The sequence below is a fragment of the Cucurbita pepo genome, chromosome 2, assembly GCF_057944985.1.
Source record: "Cucurbita pepo subsp. pepo isolate OVF chromosome 2, ASM5794498v1, whole genome shotgun sequence".
Lineage (NCBI taxonomy): Eukaryota > Viridiplantae > Streptophyta > Magnoliopsida > Cucurbitales > Cucurbitaceae > Cucurbita > Cucurbita pepo.
In genome coordinates this window covers 5,131,991-5,140,702 of record NC_141799.1, presented here as the reverse complement: position 1 = coordinate 5,140,702, position 8,712 = coordinate 5,131,991, and the positions used below count along the sequence as shown (strand labels likewise).

The 8,712-nt window shown below is 36.8% G+C and overlaps 1 long non-coding RNA gene across 1 annotated transcript; it reads left to right on the top strand.

Moving 5' to 3' along the window:
* The first annotated feature begins 1,255 nt into the window (after positions 1–1,255).
* On the top strand, positions 1,256–6,005 carry LOC111789110 (uncharacterized). Its single transcript, XR_002814266.2, has 2 exons — positions 1,256–5,047; positions 5,138–6,005. It is a non-coding gene; the product is annotated as an uncharacterized LOC111789110 (long non-coding RNA).
* The last annotated feature ends 2,707 nt before the right edge of the window (positions 6,006–8,712 follow it).

Below are 8,712 nucleotides of genomic sequence, written 5' to 3'. Positions count from 1 at the left end.
TAGAATATAATTAAATACTCACAACATGCATATTTGTAGTCTTGCATGTGTTTGATATTAAATATATTTATATAGTTTGGAACATACGCGGAGTCTATTATAATTACTTTAGTATTCTTTAATGATCTTTTGGAACGTTAATTTTTTTTAACGCGTTATTTTGTTTTGGAAAATGTTTTAGCATAACAATATATAACTATCAAAATTCCATTGGAGACACGAGATGAATGAAGGAAGATGTGGAGAAATTGATCGACTCAATCTAATTAATCTAATTTATATAATTTAGGTCGGATTATGAACATAATAAATAAAATTTTCATGAGTTGAGTTACTTAATGATTCCTCTAAAACGGATCATTTAGAATTTATTGTTAATTTTAAAATATACATTTTTTTTTTTATCACAATACAATTAGTTTAGTGGGTTGATGGTAAACTTCGACCGTTCTACTTTAGCTGAAGAATGAACGAATCATATCACTTAGACCTTTGAACAGTGAATCTTCTCTTTTAAATCCTAATCTCGAGTGAACATCGAACCTCCTCTATGAAAAATTTTTAAGTACCGTAAAAGTATGGATACTCATTTCATTTATTGTCTGTCACGTCAACATCATTTTAAAAATGACATGGGATCCATTTACATTACAAAAATTTATTAAGACAAAGTTATAAAGCGAACACAAGGAGTATGATTCTCCCACGGTACTATAATTTTTTGAGAACAAACTCGATATCTCGCCCTCTTGTAGCCTCAAAAGCTTACTTTTTGGTTCACATTCTTTGAGAACAAGGTTATGCGAAGCTAAGGCATTCCCTCTCCTTTTCTAGTCACATGTGAATAACCCGTTCTCGTTCGTTGGATATATGCTATCACACCCATCAACCGATGTCTTTCTCTCTTTAACGTCCCTTAAAAAAAACTCTTATTCCGACGTATTTTCAGTTCTTAAACTTTCACGAAAATACCCCTTTAATATTTTATCTTTAACATGCAACTATATAGTTTATAAACTTTAAAATTTGTAACAATTTAATCTTTTTTGTAAAAAATTAATTACTAATTTTATTATATACCGACTTAGCTTATAAACACATTTAATTTTTAACTAATTTATTAATATACACATAATTTTTTTTAATTAAATCTTAACAGTAATTTTCACCAAATTTTAATTCACAAATTCCATATATTTTTCGTAAATTTTTTTATAAATTAAATAAATACCAAAACAAAAATTGAGTCAAAATCTCAAAATTAGGCTTTCAAACGAACCGAGCCGGGAAAAGACCGATCAGTCGGAGCCGGGGAAATTTCTTCTCGCCGCCATGCTTCCCGGCCGCCATCTCTTCCATTTCTACTGGAGTATTTCATTGATTCCGTCAAATTTCAAGCTGCTCAGCCGTATCCTCGTTCCTTCATACAATTGTTTGAGCTCATGAAGGAGATTATGTGACAGAACTTATAGCTAATAATGCCGTTGGAATTGTTTGAGCTCATGAAGCCTATACTAGGCTTGTTGCAGGAGCTGGGGCTATCACTTTATTTTCCGATCTTCTTCAGTGCTCTGATCCTGCTGGTAAGGAGATTGCAGGGGAATCGATCAACATACCAGGGATCCAGATCTTCTGTAACTTTTTCCTGTTATACTACTTTTTCATAGGTCTTTTGTAGTCTAATTCGTATGCTCTCAAATACAATATATGAATTCAAAATTAGATACACTGCACTTATTTGCATGAAAATTAGGAATAAACATGTTAGAAACACGTTTATAATTAACACGTTTCAATGTTTTCATGCTCAATTATTTGCATTTCAAATACTGCATTAATGAAATAGTTATACTTCGGAATGATGTGATATCTTGTAAGTTGTAAGAAACATTCATAAGAAGATTATAAACTTAAGATTGCTCATACTTATTTGAATCTTTGGCTCTCCGTTTTAATTTAGGGGTGTTATTTCAGCTTTCGAAATAATATGTATATATATATATGTATGTATTGTTCTTTTAGACATTCCTAGGTTATTGTGATTATATTATGAGTTATTATGATTGAGAGAGAGTTGGGACCTTGCTTCTCTGTCATAAGTCATTCCTGCTGTGGTCCTTAGCATTGGATTGAGGACAAGTTGGTTTGGGTATTGTACTCTTCTGGCGTTTTTATATGCAGCTCCTTTTTCTGTGCTTCAATTTTCTCTTCCTTGATTAATTGGATTCATTTCATTTTCAAGATCTTGAAATTGGAGGTTCCAAAAATGATGAAGTTCTTTTTGACTTCACTATTTTGAGGTTTATCTTTGGTTTGTTCCTCCAGCGGTCCATGTTCTGTAGGGATTCAAGAAAGGACTATAGTTGGTATAGCTCTTTTTCCAGCATCGTATGGGGCAGATCCTTGCAAATGTTCGGATTTGACCTCACTTCTAATTTGGATTTTAGTGGGCTATGGGAGAATAGAGGGAAATTTCTTTGGGAAACAGATTTTTTTTTTCTTTCCTTCTGTTTATTTTATGATGTATTCAACTAGAGAAATAGAAAGATTTTTTAGGACACATAATATGAGCTCGAGAAGATTGTGGAGCTATGCATTTGAATGCCTTCACATAGGCTTTGGATGGATGCTATTTTTCTCTCGTAATATTCTTCTTTTCTGTTTTGTTTGCTCTGTATATCCTCGGGCCTCTTTTGTTTGTTACATTTTGTATTCCATCAATAAATAAATCATTTTGTAGCTTTATTTTCTTTTATGTATAAAAAAATTTTAAAAGGTAAGGAAAAAGAACCCACTGGAGCTTAAAGAAGGCACTCCAACTAGAGTTTTTATAGGAGAGGAAATAGTTGCATGAATATTTTGGGAAAGAACTCCATAGAGAAGCTACAAAAGAAATGTATCCCCTAAATTTGAGGGTTCCTTGTGTTAATTTTGAAAGATTCGTCTATTACTTCCTAGCCAAACCGCCCACAAAATTTCTTTTATTGGACCATACTAAAGAACTCCAGCTTTCCTTCTAAAAGAATGTTCTTCAATTTAACAAGTCGTGCTGTTCTGTACTGAAAAATCAGTCTGATGCTAAAAAGACTCTACCTTGAGGTTTAGTGCCAAGGAAAGATCAAACGGCTGGTATTTTCCATCTGTTTTACAGAGGATATAGCAATTCAGGAAGAGAGCGTTATGAGGCTGTCTTGCTTGTAACCTATGATTTATTGTAACGGCCCAAGGCCACCGCTAGCAGATATTGTCCTCTTTGGATGTTTTCCCTCTCGGGCTTTCCCTTAAAGTTTTTAAAACACATATGATAGGAAGAGGTTTTCATACTCTTATAAAGAATGTCGTTCTCCTCCCCAACCGATGTGGGATCTCACAATCCACCCCCCTTCGGGGCCCAGCGTTTTCGCTGGCACTCGTTCCCTCCTCCAATTGATGTATGACCCCCAATCCACATCCTTTTGGGGCCCAGCGTTCTTGCTGGCACACCGCCTTGTGTCCACCCCCTTCGGGGTTCAGCCTCCTCTTTGACACATTGCACGGTGTCTGCCTTTGATACCATTTGTAATGGTCCAAACCCACTCCTAGCAGATATTGTCCTGTTTGGGTTTTTCCTTTCGGGCTTCCCCTCAAGGTTTTTAAAACGTGTCTGCTAGAGAGAGGTTTCCACACCCTTATAAAGAATGCTTTGTTCTCCTCCCTAACCGATGTGGGATCTCACATTTATGCTTGATCCTTCCTGAACAGCAGTCCAGATGATCACTTTCTTCATTTTAGGGTACTTTTCTTTCCTTAGAGCCTTGAATAGTGCCTTTGGTGCAGGGTGATCTGCTGTAAGCTTTCTGAAGAGAGACTTGCAAGTTAGACCCGAAGGATCTATTTTACAAACTATTCTGTCCTCCAAATTTCCAAAAGCATGTCCATTCCACTATTTCAAGTAATTTGGAGTTCGAATGACTGTAACGTTGGCCTCGACACTGTCGAATTGAGGAGTTTTTGCTACCTGTCTACTCGTAACTTTAAAATTTTACCATCTTGCCAACTTCGAAGATACAAATCTCAATCAGAATGACTGAAAGTTCCAAAATATGCATCCTTAAACTGCAGCTTCCGGCTTTTGTTCTTTTCATATGTTTGCCACCAAAATCCTTCCTTGCTTAACTTACTACTTATTTGCCTTTATGCCTTAAGAAATCATGCTTCAGAAGCTATTTGATGAGGGAAAGTATTTATGACTGCCATATTGTTAAAATGCCCTAAGCTTCTACTTCTTAAGGATGGGTAGCAATGCCTTAGTTAATAAAATGACATCTCCCATCAAGGTCCTGCCGCTCCACATTAGACGTTACCCCTTCTGTATTTTGTTCATCCCACATTTATAATAATGCAAGTTGACTCTCAAACTGGAAGCTGACTACTTCAAATCTATTCCTATGTCAAAAGAAGTAGAATTGTTGGGAGAGGAGTCCCATATCGGCTAATTAAGGGGTTGATCATGGGTTTATAAGTAAGGAATTCATCTCCATTGGTATGCGGCCTTTTAGGGAAACCAAAAGAAAAACCATGAGAGCTTATGCTCAAAGTGGACAATATCATGTCATTGTGGAGGTTCGTGGTTTCTAATAGAAATTAGTGTATCACACTGCACGTTCAATGATCCTGTGAACTCTTTTGATACTGAAACCTTTTAGAAAACCAGTCTCAAAGGCGCATGAGAGCAATCTACGTAGGCGGTAAGCTACATCAATCTCTAAGTTCAATCACATATTGTCTTTGTTTAGATAGAATAGATGGAGGTTACGATGACACTATGCCTCTCATTGTTCAAAGATGTGACTGGTAGATATACATGAAAAGTTGTTAAAAGAGTGTTTAGACTATTATAATGTGACAATTTTTATTTTGAGCACTATTGATAATTGAATGCATATTGAACTGGAAAGTTTTTAGTTGAGTTCTCTCTACCCTACTGCTAACTCCAAGTTGCGTTATAATCAGCAGGACATCTGATATCTAGTTGCACTTGGTGACACATACATAAGATATGAATGAGGTGAATGGTCCCTCCCTTTGCCCCCCCCCAAATACCAATTGAATAGGTTTTGATTGATATTAAAATTATATGATTTATATTGACATGTAGGTTTTCAACTGAATTTGCGTATGAAAGCTTTTGAGATCTTATCACAGCTTCATTTTTTGGCTGATAACCTCTTAGCCTCTCTCTACTGTGGCAAGTTGGTCTCTTGAACCTTCCTCAAATGAAAGGATGAGTACCAGGAATTATTCAAATGCACTTCCAAAAAGAGGTTGCGGGGTTTAACCCGAATCATTGGTCAGTTAAATCCCTTCAAATTTGGTTTAGAAAGAAGCTTCGATAATGGATTTGCTGCTTTCATTTGGAAATGAAAAGCTTGAAAAAGAATGTAGTTTTTTCCCATGACAGTGGCCCCATGGAGGGTTAATACTATGGATTAGATTCTGAAGAGCTCTGGCTACTTTATTTATTTACTTCTATTTTTAAATTCTTTTCGGCTAATCAGAGGGTATTTGTAACAGCCCAAGTCCACCGCTTGCAGATATTGTCCTTTTTAGGCTTTCCCTCAAAGTTTTAAAACGTGTCTACTAGGGAGACGACACCCTTATAAGGAATGTTTCATTCTCCTCTCCAAACAATGTGGAATCTTACAATCCGCCCCCGGTGTGGGATCTCACAGCATTTGTTCGTATACTGTTCGTTTAGCTTTTTTACTTCCTGGTATCTGCTGCTGGATGCTTTTGGGATGCATAGGCATTTCCAGGAGGACTGCAAATGTGCAATCTCTCATAGTTGTGGATCATTCGTTCAAAGACGAGACTGAAGTTCTTTGCAGTAATACCATTAAGGATTTGAGGCCTCACAGAATTTCTTGCTTCTTGTTGGCCTGTTTTTAAGTTGGGTTCTGTAATTATAGTCATTTATAGTGTTTGTGAAGTCTTGATCCATATAATATGTGTTTGAATCCTGCAAATGAACCAGTTAATAAAGCTTTAGTTTGGTGTAGTTTGTGTTTGGAGTTTGGTTTGTGTTTGCAGGCTTCTGACTCCATCCGCAGGCGTAGCCACTTGGTTGGCCGTTCCCCCGCAGCAGTGTGGTAGCAGAGCAGCTATGGGAGGTGTGAATATGCCATGGAAGTAGCTGCCACAGCCTCCAATGGCATCCTAGGAGGCGTGGTACACACACGGCATCCACTGTTTCATCAGCTAAGCTTCTCTTATACTGATTCCTTATATTATATGACTTGATTAGCAACTCCATGTTTAGATCTCCAGGTGTTGAATACGTTTGTAGTATGTTTGTACACATCTCGACTAATTTTATTGGATGATTGTTCGGCCCTACGGTCAAATTTGTGATATTTTAATATCTTAACTAGGTATCAGTACGAGGAATCAAACTACCCAAATCTTTATTCTGTTTTGCTTAAAAAGCGCCCTTAAGATGTCTTGTATTCGACCACAATGAGTATGTCCTCATTTCGTCTTCTACTTTTGTTCTAGGTTAAATTTCGTAACGTTAAAGTTGGCTTAGTTAAATTTTGAGATAGTATAAAGTGATGTATGTTTTATAGTATTAAATTTACTAGCTAAAAGTGATTATAAAATTTAGAAAACCTTAAAAGTAAGTACTTTCAAATGTCGTTTCAAACTTAGTATGAAATAACGTTACTTACTTCATAATACGCATGTCAATTATGAGTTATCTAACGCTACTTGCATAAAGTAACTATTAGTAAAACCGTAACCATTATGAGTAATCTTAGATTCATAACCTTAGATTCATAACAATGTCAACTTAAGGCAAACTTGTAAATCCCCATCTATTGTCAACCAATAGTTTGTCATGTTTCAAAACACAAGGAGAGAGATCGTGGCTGGAAAGATCATCATATTGGCCTGCAATTAAATAGTAAATAATTGAGGTATGATGTCAGATTTTCGTAATAGATCTATTGTTCTTAAGAAAAGCACACTTTATTGGTGAAAAATGAGAGAAAGAAGTTAAAAGAATGACGCTAGAATCCGAGCATAGCCGTGTGAATTCAGAAGAAGACATAGAGGAAAAAAATAGAGTTAGAGAATAGAGAGAACTGTTAAGAGAATGAATGCTTCGAAATGTGGTGCAATGGGTAATGGTGGATTTTGGAGGTTTGGAAGTTAGCCATAAGAGTATCTTATAAGGTGGGGCAATAGGTTTCATTCACTCGTCAATAGACTCGTGGTCTTATAAACAAGCTTCCAAACCCTACAATCCAACAAGGTATCATTCCCATGTGACTTTTCAACGAGCGCTTACATTTAAGTGCAACTAAATACTAAACTAAGTGGTTGTAATGTTAAGATTATTTGGGATAGTTTGTTATATGAAGGTGGTATTGACTCGTAATCGTAGAGGAAGAAAAAAGTATTTTAGTTATGTGATATCCCACATTGGTTGAGGAGGAGGACGAAACACCGGTGTGGAAACCTTTCCATAACAGACACGTTTAAAGTGAGAGAAAACCCAAAGAGGACAATATCTGCTAGCGGTGGATCAGAGTCAGACACCGAACTATGTGTCAGTGAGGAGGTTGTTCCCTGAAGGGGGCAGACATGAGACGGTGTGCCATAAGGACGCTGGGCCCTGAAAATGGTGGATTGTGGTATTTCACATTGGTTGGAGAGGAGAACGAAACACCCTTTATAAGGGTGTGGAAACCTTTCCCTAGCAGACGCGTTTGAAAGCCTTGAGGGGAAACCCGAAAGGAAAAACCCAGAAAGCCTTGAGGGGAAACCCGAAAGGAAAAACCCAAAAAGGACAATATATGCTAGCGGTGGATCTAGGCCGTTACAAAATAGTTGTACATATCGTGAACCAAACTTCCCTATCAAGAATTTCTGTTTCCATTTTGTTTTAGTTCTATTAAATGTAGTACATCTGATCTACTACAAATAGTCTCAAATGCATCACTAGAATATATTGATATCCACTCGTAACGTAAATCAACAAACGTTAAGGGATCATTAGGTAATTTAAAAACGAGAAGAACTAAATCGATATAAGAGCAAACGAAGCCCGAAACGATACATTTTTGCATATGTTAAGTTGTTCTAATTCAAAGGAAAAGAGAAGAGAAAAGGAGAAAGTACATTGAAAGCAAAGTCCCCTTGAAAAGGCACGGCACAGCACAACACAACACAGCACAGAACAGAACAGCCCCTCAGACAAACAGACTTGAAATCAAAAACCAATAATTGAATTCAACAAACGCCTACAAAAGCTACATTCCTGCCTCTCAATCCATCTCTCTCCTTGGAACTCTCTACTTGGCCTTTCCATCTTCCCCCACCTGCTTCTTCCCTTTACTTTCGCGATTCCGCCATTCAAAAATCTAATCGAAAGCTTAAACTTAACTAATGCATCGAAAATTTTTCTCAAAATATCACCGACCCACGTCCTATAAATAGCGATACAGATATTCAAACATTCCTCAAACAGCTACCTGATTTTCGTGTTTTTTTTTTTTTTTTTTTTTTGTTCCTTTTCTTTTGAGAATGAGTAGTGAAATGAACTCCTCCATTGCTTTGCTGCAAGAGAGATTTAGACGACTGCAGAAAGCTAAGGAGTTGAGAGAGCGGAAAGAGGTTCAAAACCTGTCGTCTGAGTCGATACGAGCCAATTCAGCTGCGTGGTCTGAG